At 34.8% G+C, this 19493-nt stretch overlaps 1 pseudogene; it reads left to right on the forward strand.

Annotated features, from left to right (window-relative positions):
* Positions 1-13636: 13636 nt before the first annotated feature.
* On the forward strand, positions 13637-14582 carry LOC143686752 (ubiquitin-conjugating enzyme E2 Q2 pseudogene; annotated as a pseudogene).
* Positions 14583-19493: the final 4911 nt, after the last annotated feature.

Genomic DNA, 19493 nt, shown 5'->3' on the forward strand with positions numbered 1-19493 from the left:
ACTTCAAATCCACCCTAACAAAGCTTAAAAGTTAACCTTGGAAAGATCAGATTAACACTGAAATAACTTAGCTGCCAGGTCCTAAAAATTCAAAGCTAAAGGAAGAACACAAAATACAAAGTCACAATGATTTTCATCATCCAGTCAAAATTACTATACACCAAAGGGAAGGAAATATGACTCACAATCAGAGGAAAACTGTCAATAGAAACAAACGATGTATGTAGTAGAAAAACTCAACCTGCCTCTAGGTGTACCTAAGAGTCATCTTCAAAGGAACTCTTTTGTTTTCAGAAATGGTCTCTTTCTTTCTCTCTCTCTAAGCCCAACTCTGCAAATGATAAAGTTGCCCTCCCCACTACATGGGACGTGATATCCAGGGGTGAAAGTCTCCTTGGAAGCATGGGAGATGATCCCCAGGGATGACACTGGCCCTGACACCATGGGATCAACAATGTGATCCTGACCAAAAAGGGGGCAAAGCAGTGTAACAAGTAAGGTATCAGTGGCTGAGAGAGTTCACACAGAGTTGTGAGTCTACTCTGGAGGTCACTCTTATGCAAGCTTCAGGTAGACATTGCTACCTATCATAGCTTGCCAAATCCTGACCAAAACCATTCCTGCCAATCTTAAAGAATACCTATGGCATTATATAAGATTCTACGAAGTTTCCATGCACTAGGGTAGCTTTCCAGAAAACTACAACCTCCACATGGATCCCTAGACCAGATAAGTCCTGAAACCTATAGGGGCCAGTCTCTCCAGAACATCAAATAGTTCCATCCCCCCATCCCATATTATTGACAGCCTCTTCCAACATGAAAAATGTAGAATGGATATAGCCCAAATACTCCTGAAGAGTGGGAGAAAGCTCAAAGGTGATGGTGGAGTTATACAGGGAAGGTAGGGTTTAGCAAACAAGTGTGATTGCTGAATCATTATATAGATATTTTTTTCGTCTCTGGTATCTTAGAGCAGCTAGAAGTGAGATCCTAAAATTATGGGATAGTAATCCATACCAAATTCTGAAATCTCTTCCACAACTAATTGTTGTGATATGCTTTGAAATTTATTGCTTTTTTGTAAATATGTTATTTTTCACAAAAATGAATAAAAAGTTGATTGTGATTTAAAAATACACAGCTATATCATGATATTACAAACCATTGATTGTACATATTGGATGATTACATGGTATGTGACTATACAATATATATCGATTAAAATTTCAAAAAATTAAATAAAAAATAGAAACAATGAGAAATTACAAAGAGGATGTGTCATCAAAGAAGGACATTAAAACACCCATTGTAATATTTCACCTTATTATTAACACTTTGCATTGATTTGGAACATTTGTTACAATGGATGATAGCACATTTTTATAATTTTATATGATTGTTCTGTAAAACCACAACTGCTCTAATAAAGTAAAAATCATTACAAAAAATCTATTGCATACTTTTCTGACAAAAAGGGGGAAAAGAATTGTTACAGATAAGGTATCAGTTTGTTGAAAGAGTTCAAATAGAGTCAAAAGGCTATTCAGGAGGCTACTCTTATGCAAGTTTTAGCTAGATATTGCTATTTATCATGATTTGCCAAACCAAAACCATTCCAGCCAATCTTAAAAACAATGGCTTTATCTGAGATTTTCCAAAGGCTCCCTGCACTATGATTACCTTCCAGAAACTTACAAACTCCAGTTGAATTCCTAGGTCAGATTAGTCCTAAACTCAGAGGGTCCAGATTCTCCAGAATATCGACTAGTTTCATCCCCCATTCCATATTATCAATAGTCCTTTCCAAGTAGAAAAAATTTAAAATGGTCATAGCCAAATTAACCCTAAAGATTGGAAGAAGGATCCAAGGAGGAGGAGTCATAATAGAGAAGATAAGGTTTAACAAATGAGTATGAATGTTGAATCATTATATTGACATTTCTTTTAGTCCCCAGTGTCTTAGAGTAGCTAGAAATAAAAACCTTAAATTGTGGAATTGTAACTCATACCAAATTCTGAAATCTGTTCTACAACTTTTGTTGCCGTGTGCATTAAAATTTATTGTTATTTTATACGCAATTTTTCACAATTAAAAAAACTAAAAATGTCTACTGTGAGTAAGCTTAATGCTTAAAGATTCAGAGAAAAACATGAACATACCACAGAGACAAATAGACGACGTAAAAAATAAGCAAATGTCAGTATTGGAGAATAAACACAGAATTTATGTTGAAAATCACTCGCAGGCCTTAACAAGATAATAGACACAGCAAAAGAAATCTGGTTAATAGAGACAGCAATGGAATTGATCTAAAATAAAACATAGAAGAAACAAACTGGAAAAAAAGAACAAGTTCCCCAGTAAACTATGGAAAAGCATAGTGAGTTCTAAACTACGTAATTGGATTTTCAAGAAGGGATACAGAATTAGAGTTGGGTTTATTCAGAACAAATGATTGAAAGTGAATGCCTGAAAATATTTCAAATCTGAAAATCATAAACTTACAAGCTATGAACTTCAACAAGCTTGTATAGTGATAAATAAAACCAACAAAAGGCACCATATGCCAAATTGCTAAATAAACATACAATACAAGTATAAATAGAAAAATCTCAAAAGTAGCCAGAGAAGGTTTGAAAACATTACAAAAGGCTATAATCAGGAAGTTATAAAGCTCTAAATATGTTTGGTCCAAAACACCTGAAGCAAAAACATATCTGAAGGAAGAAATTCAACATAGTTGGAGACTTTAACCCTCCTTCCTCATTAACTTACACTAGTATACAGGAAAATCTCTAATATATAGACAATGTCAGCAGTGCTCTCAATCAGATTGTCTTCACTGATATTTCAGGTAACACTCCACCAAAAAGAACCATTTAAAATTTCTCAAAATTGTCCTAGGGAAATTCAGAAATGGAGAAACATTATTCAAACTCAAATTTAAAACTTAAAATCATTCTCAAATCAGTGAAAGTCTGTGGCACTTGAGCCACAATCTGCACCCCCAGTTCAGTGTGATGGAATTTCTACCCATGGAAGATACAGCTAAAACTACAGGGCACCTTCCCCACTCAGATCCTAGTCTTGAGCTAAGCTTTCTCACTGTGAAAGGCTGGTAGCCAGCATTTCCATCTTCATAATTCAGAAGCTCTATTCCAGACAAGAGTGACTGAGAGTTCTAGTCCCTGGCTTAACTCAGCAACTCTAACAGAATTCCTACACACGTCATTGTAGGCAGAGGGTATTGTAGCCTTGTTGCCTATGACCCAGTCCACTTATGGAAAGGTGGCACCACTCAAGAGGCTACCACACCTACCCAGTGATACACTCAAAGCAAATGTATCACTGGGAGAAAATCCAGCCATTATCCTCACTCTTAGGTCTGAAGCAGTGGCACAGTATTTTTACTAAGCAGAAGGGGGAGACAGTAAGATCAGAGACAAGCAAAGAAGAAAGTGTAGCCCATAATCTAGAAAAATGCAGGCCATAGAGAGTCCTTGTCAGAGGACCCAAATATTTGACCTAACAAAGAATTCAAAGAAGGCATTAAAAATATTTTCAAATCCCTAAAGTCATCATAATTATTACAGGATAAACGATGATAATGTTTCAGCAGAAAGAGAATATCAGTAATGAGATAGAAATTATAAAACTGGCAGCAAATGGAAATCTTAAATTTAAAATGTACAATAACCCAATGAAAAATTCAAAATAGGACTCAGCAATGGAGTTGAGCTAACAGAAAAAAATAATTGGTGAAGTTTAAGATAGAGCTTTAAGGTAGAGCTTATTGAAGTTGATAAACACAGAACCAAAAAAAAAAAAAAAAAAACTCAAAAGAATATTGACAATGTTTATTTTGCCAAAAATACATATCGGGATCCTAGCAGGAGAGGAGAGAAAGAAGCAGAACATTTACTCAAAGAAAAAATGTCTCAGAATGTTTCAAATTTAAAGGAAAACTTCAGTCTACATATAATCACTGAAGAAGTGGTATAAATGCAAAGAAATTCAATCTAACACACATTGCAGTTAAAATGTTATAAAGCAAAGAAAAATTTTGAATACATCTTTATATACAAGGGAATCCTAATAAGATTAACAACTGATTTCTCAGAAGAAACAATGGAGGCCATTATTCAATGAGGTGGAGAAGAGGGAAGGAATATCCACCAAGAATATTATATAGAGCAATGCTACCATTTTATAAAATGAGCATGTAATAAAAGCATTCTCATATAAGCAAAATTCACACCATCATTTGATGGATATATTCAAAGGACAGACACTAACAAGTGTTGGTGAGGACATGGAGAAACTGGAACCCTCATTGATTGCTGGTTTGAATGTATAATGGTCTAGTTATTTTGGAAAACAGTCTCATAATTCCTCAAAATATTAAATAAAGGAATACTATCTGGCCCAGCAATTCTCTTTCTAATTATATACTGAAGAGAATTTGAATTTCCACCATGAAATTCATACCCGCATGTTTACAGCACCTTATTCATAATAGCCAAAAAGTAAAAAGCAAGCCAGCACCCATGACTGATGAACAGATAAATAAAATGTGGTTTATTTATATAACAAAAATTTATTCAGCCATAAAAAATAATGAAATATTGATGTATGCTACAACATGAATAAATCTTGACAGCATTATGCTCACTGAAAAAAGACCTCATATCATATAATTCCATTTATACATGAAATGTGCAAAATAAGAAAATCAGTAAAAATAGAGTGTAGATTAGTGGCTTTTGATAGTTTATAGTAGGGAATAAATGGGAATGACTAATAATTATAAAGGTTCTTTCTGGAGAGACAAAGTTGCCTAAAATTGTTCCTGGCGATGGTTTTGTAACTGTGTTCATATATTAAAATCACTGAATTCTGCTAATCAAATTGGTAAATTTTATGGCATATGAATTGTATCTCAATAATGTTAAATAATTGATAAAGATACTTAAAATTATATTCTATATTATGACAAAATTATATGAAGGATTATATATGCATATGCTACTTTTCATTTTACTAGGTGGTAAATAAACTTAGAAAGGAAATCATGTTTAAAAACTACTTTGACAGAAGGAACTTCTGGAATGTTGGATCATCAAAAAAAATCTGCTCCTCCATAAAAGGAAACAGAAACCATCAAAAGTTGCCAAAATTAGCATTTTCAGATCTTTGGAATTTAAACAGAGGCTTATAACAAGTTAAAAAGTGTTTATTCAAGAAAAACATTGAATCTTAGTAAGAACAGTACGTTTTGTGGAATTTTATCTTGCCTTGTACAGATCTCATCACACAGTCTGTGATAGTTTTGAAACCTGGCAGCTTCTCAACCACAGCTGTGAAACCCACCAGCCTAGTATCCACCAGAAAGGGTAAGTCTGTCTTTACTCTCACCATGGAGAGCCAAACTGAGACAGAAGGACAGCCAACTCAAGAAATACATTAACTAAAAGAAAAAGGTAGGTTCATGGAACCTTTCTAAACAACAATAGCAAAATCAAATGAAGAAAACAACATGTGTCCTTCAATAGGAAAATTCATAAATAGATTAAATTATGTCTTATAATGCACACTATACAACAGTTTTAATGCATAAACAGATGTGCATTGGTCAAGAGACATACATCTGATAAATACAGTATTGAGTGAAAAAACAAAGGTATGCTCCATTTAATAAAATTTAAAAATTCAAAAGTGGTACCATACATTATTTATTTATGGATATATCATACATATATATATAATTGAATCATGCGATAGACTATGGTTCCAGTCAGCCATTTCAGTAGAAATCAGGATTGGAATTGCAATTATTCAGGAAGTTTCCTCAATAAAATTTTATTTTCTGATGATTTGGACCCCCTAGACTTGCACAAAGGCTAATAAAAATTTTTACAAAATTTGTATGAACAGAAGCAATGGCTGAAAGGGACAGAAAATTGAAGGAAGGATAACTTCAAGACAGGATCATGGAAGTCAAGTCAAAGGGACCCATTATTCAGGGTGAGTGCCCCCACCCCAATGCATAGCAATAGTTGCACCTGTGTCCTAGCACTCCTCAAGTTGGAAAGGGTGGGGCTGCTGCTCCAGTAGGCTTGAAGATGAGACATTGATCCATATACAACTCTCAGACCTTGACATTTAATAGAATTTGCCCTTGCTGGCTTCTGAAATGTTTGAGACCCGTGACCTCTGTTTTCCTTCTAGTTTCTCCCTTCTGGAATGAAATATTTATCCTATGTCTGTCCCACCATTGTATTTTGTCAGTAGAAAACTTATTTTCTAGGCTTCACAAGTCCACAGAGGAGACTTGCCTCTATAGCCATATAAACAGAGAAATCTCGCCCTATAAGAGACTATGACATAAATGATTTTGATGAGGCTTTGTACTTAACATTGTTACTGAGATGTGGAGTTTGAATGCTGTGGTGAAATAAATGTATTTTTCCTGTGGGAAGAACTGTGTTTTATTGGGGTCCAGAGGGTGGACTTTAGGGATTGAATCATTTCATTCACAAAAGATTCATTCAGGTCCCAACCCTTGGTCCCGTGACTGTGAACTTATTTCTAAATAAGGCTATCAAAGATATTGTTTAGTTGAGATATTCCCAAATTGAATGAAGGTGAACCTTAGCCAATAGGGCTAATGTCATTACAAGCAAAAGGAATTGGATGCAGCAGAAGGAAAAGCTAAGGAAACAGCCAGAAGCCACATCTCTAAGGAGATCATCTAATCTAATCAGAAGTTAATCAACAGTACCGAATAAGTAATAAAAGAAGTGGCTGCCCCACAAGATTGGGTCAGGATTAAAACATGGCTTTTCTGGGGTACATAATAGATTCAAATTGGCACAAAATATATGTATTTTTAAAATGACTCTTTGGACTTTAGGTAATTTAGGAATATTTAATAAAAATAAATTTATTTATACACTAAGATTTTATGAATATAAATTATGTATAAATTCTAGGCTTAACATAGCTTAAATTAAAAATATTTGTCCCCGAGAAAATTGAAAAAAGTGCATTTTATACATTTATATTTAAATACTTATCACTTCTCTGCCTTTTTGCTAAGATCAAGTGTATCTTTAAAAACTTAAAATAATGTAAAATATTTAATAACTTAAAATATTTGTATTTCATTAAGCTACAGAGCCTAAACTTTTTATGTAGTTATGATAACATTATTTTTTAATAGTTCATTCCTGAGTCCTTAAAAAAGGTTGAAAGAATGACTAGATGTCTACCTTCTTTCATCAAAACTAAGCAATGCCAAATATAACTCAGTTCAATAGATAAGATTATATTAATTTGGGATTCAAAGAAAACATAAGTAAAATTATTTAAGGTCAACTAAAAAACTTACAATTTTTTTGATGGTCCACTTATGTAGAGTGGATAAAAGAAGTGTGAGTTATGGAAGGATTAAGATTAGCAGTTTCTAGTTGAAAACTTGTACATAATAGGATTAATCTGGTTGATTTTCCTTTGTATTGCTGAGTACGTTAATTTTATTATATTTAATTTTTGTCACACTTCAAGAGTCAGTATCTCTTCTTTTTTTATTTTTATTTATTTTTTTATTGTTAATTTTATTTTTTAACCTCTTCTTTTTTAGAAATTTTTTGGGTGCATGGTCCAGGTATTGAACCAGGTATCCCACATGGAAGGTAGGCATTCTAACCACTGAACTACCCATGCACCCTTAACCTCTTCTTTTTTTTTTTTAAGATGAACTCTAAATGTGTTTTGGGTGGTCCCTCATGCATGCAAACAGATCCTAATCAGAAGTATACAAATATGCATATATGCCTGCACATTTATTTATGGAATAAGAAGCATCATGACTATAAGGTGTCATGGAAATGACTGCTATTTTCCCCAATATCCTTTTTCCTGAATTTCTAGTAATACAACTGCTAAGTTTGAAACAATTCTACATGAAAAAAACAAAGGAGAGGATAAAAAATATCCTCTCATTTGATCACATTTTTGGTCAATGGGATATGTCTTGTAAAATTCTGGAAAGTGAAATTAGGAATATCAATTATTTCTATTCTTTCTTCTCTGGCTAGAATTTAGGCTTGAGGGTCAGAGTTAAGCAACCACCTTTGACTATGAAGTGGAAGCCAGCTATTGAGAATGAAGAAGTAAGAGAATAAAAGAGCCCAGGACTCTGTGAGTCACCCAAACCAGTGTTGAACTGTAACCCCTAGAATCTACTTACATAAGAGAAAAATAAATTTCAACTGTATTTAAGCCATTGCTAATTTGTTTTATTTGTCACGCACAGAACAACTTTGTCTAATCTTCAAATAAATTGATCTATCTATTTATTTATTTATTTAATGCTGACCTTGTGAAAAAAAGGATAAGCTCTCCAGTAGTGATGGTGTGGAGTTGAATGGCCCCCTGAAGTACATGTTCTTAAAGTTAATCTATATCTGTGAGTGTAGACCTATTTTAGGTGGACATTTCTACTAGGTTATTTCAGCTGAGATTTGCCCCAGGTGGATCTTACTGCTCTTCTTGGAACCCTTTAAAAGAACATGAAATAGAGAGAAAGATGCAGAACCTAAGGAAAGCAGAAAACAGAGGAAGGCCACAGAGAAATTGAGAAAGAAAAGCCAGAGAAGCTGAGAGAGGATACAAAGGAAACAGAGAGAAACCACAGAAACAGCGAGGAAGCCACTGAAGCCAGGAGCTCAAAGCAACAAAACCTGGGAGAGAAGGGAGAGACCAGCAGACTTCACCATGTGCCTTTCCAGGTGACAAAGATGCTGAGGATCACCCCATAGCTGGATTTTTGGGAGAAGATACTGTCCTGTTGATGCACTGATTTGTACATTCTCATGGCCTCAGAACTGTAAACTTGTAAGCTACTTAATCCCCATTGCAAAAGCCGGTCTATTTCTGGTGTGTTGCAGTTCTGCAACTTCAGCAAACTGAAGTTGAAGTCTGAACCTCATTTAACATAAAAAGTGATATCTGTAAAAGATTCTATGACATTTAACTAAATCATAGTTTTCCCTTTATGTTATTGAGTTGTATTATTTCAGTATGATTTAGAATGTAGTACTCTGATGCTTATCACTCTGTAAGGAATTAAGATTCTGAAACACAAAATGATATATGACCATGCAGTATTTAACGGAGTTATCTATTAAGAAATCATTATGGTCTCTGAAATAAATAGCTGCATTTACAGTTTGCTATTTTAAATTATTTTTAATAATTCCCTTCCAAGAATGCTTTAAAAAAAGCTAAATGGAGCAGCAGGAATCTTGATCCCCAAAATAAAATCTAACTGATAAGGTAATTTTCTATAAACATGATAAATATTCCAATCATGACATAACCAACATACTTATCTTATGCTTTTACAGAGTTGGCATATGTAAAGAGATATTTTGTGTTCTATTTTTTATACCACTCTACTATTGGTCCTATTAAAGAACTACTTGCTACATCAAATGATTCCAAATCCTTAACATGTTATCTCACACATTTTAGAAGCACAGCATATAAGTATTCAAGTATGATCTATGAAACTTTAGATACTTTGTGAATACTCTTCCTGGAAAACCATGCTTTGAAATAAATACATTATATATACCTTTCAGGTACCATCTAAAGTACTGTCAAGTTTCTTTTTATTATTGGTGGCAGTGGTGATAGTAGTTTTAATACACTTTGTTTTTTATATGATACTGAATGTAAGGAGAAAATATCTATAATTCAAAAGAAAAATTAACTGAACCGTTTGAATTTGCTATGCAATCTTCACAGTCATGACAAAATTTCTGAAAGCCCTCCTGTTTCTCTGTAGTTTGTCCTGCTCTGCTTTGACTGTCACTTCTTCTGGGAGTTTGGTGTTTTCAGTGGAGTAGTAATTCAGTGCTAATATTGCAGAGCTTGGATGAGGCACCATCTAGCTGACTGTGCTGTGACTTTTATTTATTTATTTTTTACATGGGCAGGAACTGGGAATCGAACCTGGGTCTCCAGCACAGCAGGCGAGAACTCTGCCACTGAGCCACCATTGCCTACCTTGTGCTTTGACTTTTAATCTCTACCTATAATGAACTTGATTTAAAAACTTTCCAAGTGGGATGTAAGTCAGCTGGAACTAAAAAGCATACTGTGGTCATGTGCATTTTTTGTACTTTAATTTGTTGCAAATAGGTCATGGGTTAATAGTCAAATAATTTTAGGTATATGGGTTTATTTTCTTTGTCGATAAATGGTTTTTCGTTGCTTCTTTAAATAAGAGTTCAGTTAACAGTACATTTTCTTTGTGACATTATAATGAAAAATATTTAATTTATGACAGAATTCTTTATTTCCTGAAGTTAAAGAGTCGAGAACAGGAGTTTAATAAGTAAAAGAAGAAAAACAAGAACTCAATTTCAGAATCTAGGGCATAGGAAATGCTATACGATTTATGTGCTAATCTTTATTAGAATCTGTAATTTGATATTTCTAAACAGAAATATGCTTTTGTTAACACATATTATTCCTTCGTGTGTATATTAAAGAATATTAACTCTGTGTATAGACTGTTGTTATACATGAAATAAAAATAACAAGTTATTTTGTTATTGTGGCATCTCAAGAGCTACTTGCTGAGCAAACGGGCTTAGATTTTTAAATTTATAAAACCTCTTGGTATTTAATGATCTTAACATTTATAACAGGTTTGTATCATCAATACATTATTAAATCATTCAACATCATGCAGCTTCTTTAGTATCATTAAATGTTACATCTGTGTATTTATATTTATATAAGTTAAACTTTTAAATAAGTATTCTAATATTGATTCCCATGGTAAATATTAAATCTATGCAAAATTCAAAAAGTAAATTACTCAGTCATAGAAACATTTAGCTGAATTTGTGTTAATAGTGGGTTTTATGATACATTTACAGATAAAATAATTTAAATACATTTGAATATTTGAGCCTGATTGTATTGGCTAGATATGATAATGTCTGTTATGGAGAAAATTAAATTTTAATATGAAACTGTAACATGTTTATCTTCACAAATAATAAACTCAGTCCAGTATGAATAACTTCAACTTGATAAAGACAAAATATTTTCAAGAACTTTTTCTTCTGTATTCCTTTTGGAATTTGATGAAATCAGAGTTATAGATACACATGAACAACATATGGAGATAATGCAAAGTAAAATATCTCAACCATTCAGAAGTTGTTCTGAGGAAGCACTTTTAAATGGAAAATTGCAGGGCATGATATGTATTTGGTAACATCTAGTGGACAGTGAAGTAGCAGAGTAACTATCTTTTTAGTTCTATTACACTAATGATGTACTTGATCTACGGAGGCTTATTTTAAGAATGCTAAAAAATTTGTGGAGATTATTTCCCAAATTGTCACAACTTTCACATAAGAGATACTTATTAGGATAAGATTTGACTTCACATAATTACACATGCAAAAAACATCCTTTAAAATAATGATTAACCTAATCTTACTTTTATAGTACAACATAGTAAGTGTTGTAACAACAATTGTAAACTAATTAAAATCATTAAACCTACCTTGAGAAGCTAAAAAATGTTTAAATATAAGATATTTAAGAAGCAGTAGAATTTATATAACTTTAATGGTCTGTAGACTTTTCCAAACAAATTTTATGACTCATTTCCAAACAATTTTTTGCATCACTATTAATTTATTTATAAATGGAACTAAAAAACATATGCATACACCTTTGTGTGTCTGCATTTGTGTGCCTCTGTGTGTATTTGAATGAAACAGTCTTTTAGGTATATGAATATAAGTATTTATGAAGAGTAAAAATGTGTGTTCCCAAAGTTTGATCTAAATTGGAAGGGTTATTTCCCTCAAAAGCTTTTTTAGTCACAGGATTTTACTTACTAATATTGTTTTACTCACTACAGGAGAGCAGAGTAATTACCAACCGTAAAATTCAGTGCTGGATTGAGTTCTAGCATGAGGAGTTCTGCAGACCCATTCCCCAGTGAAACTGGTGAAAATTGTATAAAACAACCATCTAAAGCTCTGAAAATTGTCTAACAGCAAAGGAAGAAACATCTATTCCAAAATATTTATGAAAATTTGTTAAGAAAGGTAAGTATGGTAAGTATCTGTAGTATTTAAGCCAAGGCTGCTCCTTCCCATCACCCTCCCAGCTCAGTGAGGTGGGGAACTCCACTCACTGCTGCAGCCAATAGCACAGGCATCCTTCCCCCAGAATCAAAGAGGGTTTTCTTTCCAAGAAGAGCCAAATATTTGCATTCCTTATCCTGCTTCCAACTACCTGCTGCTGAGACTATCAGTTGGTTGAGAGGTGAGGCTTCCCATCTTTCATGCAGTTCCCTGGTTAGGAAATGGAGCCTCTGCCTCGAGGGTGACACAATGCAAATATGAGTCTTGATCACTTTTAACCCAGCTCATGAGGAGGCAGTCTCATACCCCAAGAGGAAACGGGAGAGTGCCTCAGTATGCCACCCCAACTCCACCAAACACTGAGTTCCTATTCTGGGGATGTCTCTCAATGAAAAGTTTTGTCTTTTCTCTACTCAGAGCTCTGGAACAAGGCATTGGGTAAGAGATTTTACCTTGGAGGGGAACCAGGCAATAAACAGATAGCTCCTAATGTCTAAAGGCCCTCCAAGAATAGTGGAGGTTACGGTGAAAGGCAGTTGGCTAAACTGTAAGCCAGTAGGTTTGTAAGAGAAAACTAGAAATAAGACATCTGGGAAGAACCCTTCTGGGGTCAGAACAAAAAAGGAAACACCGATGTAAGAAAAGATTCTTTCTAAGAGGTTAGAACTTGATAATAGAGCAATTTATGCCCTAGGGCATTTTAAATCCATGGAATAATCAGCTGGTCAATAAATTTCGACATCTGGATGTGGTCAGAGAAAGAGAGTTCTATCAAAGCCAGTGTTTTCTCAAGGTGACTGTGGGCATACCCAAAACAGCTTCCCTGAGGAACATCAGAAACCGAAGCCTATGTGTGCTTGTGTGTTAAATTTCACTGAAATAACCCAGTCTGTAACTAAACAAATAAACAAGCAATGATAATAACAAGCCATTGAGGGAGGCAGTACCAGAGTTCTAAAATATATTTTCTGAAATGTCCAGTTTTTCCAAAATTTAAAATTATAAGGCATGTCAAAAAATAGTAGAGTATAAGCTAAACACTGGAAAAAATAAGAGACAACAGAAACTCTCTTGAGAGACTAACAAGGTAGATTTATCAGAAAAAGACAAAGTAGCCATTTTAGACTTGTTCACAGAACTAAAGGAAGCCATGAATAAAGTAGTAAAGAAAGGCATGATGACAACGCTGTATAAAATGTAGAATATCAATACAGGCATAAAAATTATGATAAAATAACAAATGGAAATTATGAAGTAGAAAAGTACAATAACTAAAATTAAAAATTCAGTAGAGGGCACCCTATCCATCCCCACCACCCCAACCCTATCATTTCCAGACCTGATCCAATGTGGGTCGTGGTATCCATAATACCACGTGGTATCCATAATACATGGTGTCTCTAGCTCCAGATCCCATTCCTACCCCTTCTCCTGGAGATGAAGGGAAAATGTCCATGTCTGAGCTCAAGGCCAAAGTGAAGTTCCTGGCATCCACCTTTGAAAAAGACCACAAGCAAATTCACATCATCACTGGAAGCTGAACCAGCAAGACAGCCTGTCCTGGTATCAACAATGTTAACTCTGTACTGCAACATCACAGAATCTTCTCTAATTTCTTCACCAATGTGGTTTGTGGGTTCCAATGACTCAAATCTGACATCAGAGCAGGAATGTCTAGAAGATACTGAAAAAATGTTGCTCTGTCAGCAATTGAAGCAGTTGTTATGTGAACTCTGCAAATTATATAACCTTTCTATACCTCAGGATGCTCAGATGCTAGGTCAACCAGCACCCATGGGTGAGAATGGGACAGCGGAAGTGGCTTCTGCAGAAAGGGACGTGGAAGAGATGCTGAAGAAATAGAAGAATTGAATCATGAGGAGATAAAGGAAGGAAAGCCCAATAAGGAAAAATAGATAGAGGATGAAGAAATTGAGACAGAAAATTTGGCAATTTTAGAGAAAAATAGACTCACAAGCAAGACTATCTAAACAGTGAAGTGTTTGGGTGAGCGCAAGATTCAGATAGATTTATGAATGAGCTCAGGGACATAGTAGAAATCACAGAGTTATAAAGCAGGGATGAATTCAGTGGAAATCAAGATGGCAGTTAATATGACTGAAACACTAAACTGCCGAAGGTTGTTCCCGGTAGTTCTCTTCATAGGGATTGTTAGATCTTAAAAGAAAAATGAGGTATAGAGTTTATTTTGCTTAACTTCTCCTTTAAGGATAAATTTGCATTTGCCCTTCCATTTGTTTGAGTAGTATCACCTGTTCTCTTAGGAGGGTATTTTCGGGTGGAGGAACATTATGTTTGGAACTTCTCACACAATAGGACTGAAGCTCTGCCTACTCAACAGAATTGCTCATCATGCAAATAAACATCCCTTAGTAAAAATAGAGCCAGTATGCAGTTTGATCCAGATAAAAATTAATAGAAAAATATCAGTATAATCCAGCAAGATTCTATAAGTCTACTGTACAGACATGAGAAAAAAATGAGTGGTATACTGCTCCAAGTGAAGGTGATTAAATATGTTGCCTGTCACATATTTGGATTGATGTTGCTTTAAAGAAAATATTTCCAACATGCAGACACAGGCTTTGAATGCTCCTATGGCAGCAGCTGCCTAAGATGTTAGTTAATAGATATTTTAGTGGTAATCAGTCAACTGGCATCCAGTATAAGTTACAACCATTTCATTTTGCTCATCTTAGGCATCTTGGGCTAAACAGTGGGGCCTTTTAAAATCTCTTCATCTTGAAAAGTGAACATCAAGTCTGTATCAAGTAAGTAAAGTTGTGACCCATTTTGGGTAGCTTTCCTATATTAAGCCAATGGATTCTGAGGACTTGTAATATATTGTTTCATTTAGAATCAGTAAAAGTTTTAATCACTGTTTAATATTGGTTTGGAAAATTTGATGTCTTCTAAATCACAGCAGCTTTTTCAGGACGAAATCTAATACCATTTTTACGATATTGTCAAGATAATGATGGGAAACCTACTTATTAAATTAAACTTTTTTCTTGCTATGTGAACTGTTTCCTTACAATATACTCTCAAATTGTTTGTATTGCACTTTTGAGGTAAAGCAAAGCAAGGCTATGCCACCTAAGGCTTCTAAGTAGTAGTTTCTGGGAGCATGAGACTCTTGTTGGGCTGAATCTGCTGCTTCTTGGTTCAATATTCTTTAAGAAGAAGAGCTGCAGTACAGTGTTTAAAGTTATTTAAAATACTGTCATTTTACATTTCTTTTTTATTACCAGGATGTTGAAATCATTTGTACACTATTCAACTTATAAAGTGATTGACACAAAGACTCCTTGAGCAAAAGCAGCTGGAAGGTAAAAAGTGTATCTAACTTGGAGACTCATAGAAGTTGTTACCATAGTCATAACAAAGGCTTTAATTGAATACATTATTGAATTCTTTAATATCCTGATGATTAGCATATTGACAGCTGCACATTTGGTATGCTTTGCTTTTTTTAAAATTTTACTTTTCATTGCAGATTTATTTTGCAATTTAAAGTAAATTTTGCAAGCTTGCATCAAATTTAAGAATAAGGAGCATTAAAAAATTTCAATAGAAAGGCTCTGTCCTAGTTTGCTAACTGCTGGAAAACAATATAACAGAAATGGGGTGACTTTCAAAAGTGGAGTTTTATTAAGTTGTCGGTTTACAATTCTAAGTCTGTGAAAATGTCCCAATTAAAGCAATTGTAAAAAAAATGTCCAAATTAAGGCACCAACAAGAGGTTCTCTTCACTTAATAAAGGCCGATGAAGTTCAGGGTTTCTCTCTCAACTGGAAAAGCACATGGTAAACAAGGTGAAGTCTGCTCTCCAGGCTTTTTATTACATAAAACTCCCCTGGGGGCATTTTCCTTCTTTATCTCCAAAGGTCTCCATCTGCATGGGCTCTGTAGTTCTTGTGGCTCTCTCCAAAATGTTTTCTCTTTTAAAGGATTCCAGCAAACTAATCAAGACCCACCTGGAATAGGTGGAGTCACATCTCCCTCTAACCACAGGTTAATACCCACAATTGGGTATGTCACATTGCTGTGGAGATAATCTAAAAAAGCTTCCAACCTACAGTGCTGGGCAGGGAGTAAAAGAAATGGCTGCCTCTGCAAGATGGATCAGGATTAAACAATGGTTTTTCCAGGGTACATAATCTTTTCACACCAGCACAGGCTCAATCATATATTGAAACTGACAGGAGGAAGAAAAAGAAAACTTGATTATAGATGGATATAAAGTATGCAAACCAAAGAATAGAGAGATAAAAGAATGAAGAAAACTAAAGAGAACATCAGAGATATGGGAGTCAGCATTAAATATGAATGGGATTACCAGAAAGAGAGGAGAGAGAACAAGGAGTAGAAAAAAATATTAAACCAAAATGGCTAAGAAATAATCAAATTTACTGAACACCACATAGCTTAAACACCAGGGATATCAACAAGCTCCAAACAGAATAAACTGAAAGAGATCCACAAATAGATATGTCATAGAAAAATGATTTGTTACTTATAAGAAAATTCCAATTAGATCAACAGATGACTTTTCACCAGAAGCAATAAAGTCCAGAATGCAGTGGGCTAACATATTCAGTGTTCAAAGTGAAAAAAAAAAAAGCTATCAACCAAGAATACAGTATCTAGCAAAACTATACTTCAAAACTGAAGATAATGGAACTTTCAGGGACAATGGTAAATAGAGAGCTGCAGTACCCAATTCTTCTCCAAAAACAGCTAGGGGACAGGCGGAAACTTTCCAAAATAACTGTTCTGGGATTTGGAGGCCTGAGGAGCACTGTACAGTATCCAGGGAAGAGAGCAAGAAAGAGGCTGAAATATTGTGGTAAAGAACTGTGTGTACTTACTCTGCAGTGGTTTCTAGTGCCTATCCACACTCTTGAGGCAGATTATCTTGGTATCTGGTTTCTGGCTGGCTGTAGAGGACAGAGAGGGATGTGAGAGCCCTCTTCCTCAAGAACAAGGTGGAGTGCTGGTTTAGTCTGTCAAAGCTGCCACAATGCAATACACCAGAGATGGATTGGCTTTTAATGAAGAGATTTATTTAGTTAAAAATGTATAGTTCTTCAGAGGGAAGGCAGCTAACTTGCATCTGAAGTTCTCTGTTACATGGGAAGGTACATGAAACCTCTGTTGGCCTTCTCTCCTGGCTTCTGGCTTTCTGCAAGGTGATCTCTTTCCGCACCTCCAAATATCTGGGCTGAGCTGTGAGTGCTGCGATGAGGTATGCTGAGCTGCTGAGCTCTCTTCTGACCTCTCTTTTAAGCCTCCAGCTAATTAAATTAAACCTTATTCATTGTGGAATAATGCCCCCTTAGCCAACTACAAATGTAACCAACCATACATGCATTTCACAAACTGATGATTTAAGGCAACAGAAACAGAACAAAGGGGCATCATCACCTGGTCAAGCTGACACCTGAACCTAACTACCGCTGGGGGAATGCCTGTGTAATGATCGCACTTTTGATCAGCCAATCGTGATTGCTGGTTCTACGTTTTAGCCTGCCCTAGACAGGATCTACCCAGCCATAGTTTTAACCCTGTAAACAGGGACAAAGGTGGTGGAAGTTCAAAGGTTCAGGACCTCCTTAGGGCTGTGGAAATAGTTTGATGAAAGTTGCCAACTGCACAGCAGGCCAGGAAAGCAGAGCTTCAGAAAGTCAACAAAAAGACTTTTTGAAGCCCTTCCTGAACCTCTCCTGAACAGGGCTCTTTGAGAATGTTCATTTTCCCATTATGGTACCTATTCTGGCTGGTAAATACTGACTTAGGAAAATTCTTTCAGTGGTGACCCATCTCAAAAATTTTGCACACCAGACAAGGCAGCTAGAGACAATGAAAGGAGAAGGAAAGAAACAAACAAACTATAGAGGCAAAACAAAAACAGATCAAGATTCCCAGAGAAGGAACAGAGGAAAGAGTGCAATCTTTATAAATAGTGAAATCTTAAAAATTAACCAAGAGTATTAGATTCTTAGAAACCAGCAAATTATTACTAGCCATAGTAATAGTCGAAGAAACAAATTAAAACTTCATAAAAGGTGAAAAATTTTGAACAACTAATCATAGAAGTTCAAACAAATATCCTACATCAATTCAAGGAGATAAAGGTAAAGGTGATAAATGGTAAAGGATATTAAGAAGAAACTTGGTGAGTATTAAGAAGAAACTTGGTGAGTATAAAGAAGAACTTGAAAATATGAAAAGAAACATAACAGACTTTGTATGAGTTAAAGATAAATAGAAAAGCTTTAAAAATGCTGTAAATGCATATATCACAAGATTTGAATAGGCAGAAGAATCTGTGAATCAGAAGATAGGACAATTGACAACTCACAGACAGAAGAAAAGAGAGATGAAAGAATAGAAAAAAAAAAATGAACAGGGTCTCCAGGAATTGAATGATGTCATTAAGTCATATGTGTCATAGGTGTCCCAGAAGGAGAACAGAAGGGGAAAAGATCAGAAAAACATATTCGTGGAAATAATAACCTAAAATCTGCCAACCATTATGAAAAATATTAGTATACATGTCCAAGAAGGGAAATATACACTAAACAGAATAAGTCCTAATATACCTACTTCAAAACATATACTAATCAGAATGTCAAATGCCAAAGATAGAGAGAGAAATCTGAATGCAGGATTAGAAAAGTGATTCATCACTTACAGGGAAACTGCAACAAGATTAAGTGCTAATTCCTCATTAAAAACCATGGAGATGAGAAGGCAGTTGTATGATACATTTAAGGTACAGAAAGAAGAAAACAGTAGGCCTAGAATTCTTTATAGTGCAAAATTACCCTTCCAAAATGAGGGAGAGTTTAAAATATCCAAAGATGAACAGAAACTGAGGGAGTCTGTCAATAAGATATCTGCCTTACAAGAAATGCTGAAGGGAGTTCTGTAGGCTGGGAGGGAAGAATAAGAGAGAGAGAGCTTGGGGGAGAGTTTATAACTGAAAGATTATCAGTAGGGTTGCTAAAAAGGTACAAAGAGAGACAAAATTAAGATATATATAAAATTAAGATATGATAGAATAAAATGGTTAATGTAATTACAGCCTTTATCATAACAATGTTGTATGTTAAGGGATTAAATACCCAAATCAAAAGACACAGATTGCCAGAATGGATAAAATAGAATCACCCATCCACATGGTCTCTACAAGAGATGTAACTTAGAACCAAGGACACAATTAAGAAAAAATAAAAGGTTGCACAAAGATATTTCACACAAAGAGTAACCAGAAAAGAG

Source organism: Tamandua tetradactyla, chromosome 6 (genome assembly GCF_023851605.1).
Source record: "Tamandua tetradactyla isolate mTamTet1 chromosome 6, mTamTet1.pri, whole genome shotgun sequence".
NCBI lineage: Eukaryota > Metazoa > Chordata > Mammalia > Pilosa > Myrmecophagidae > Tamandua > Tamandua tetradactyla.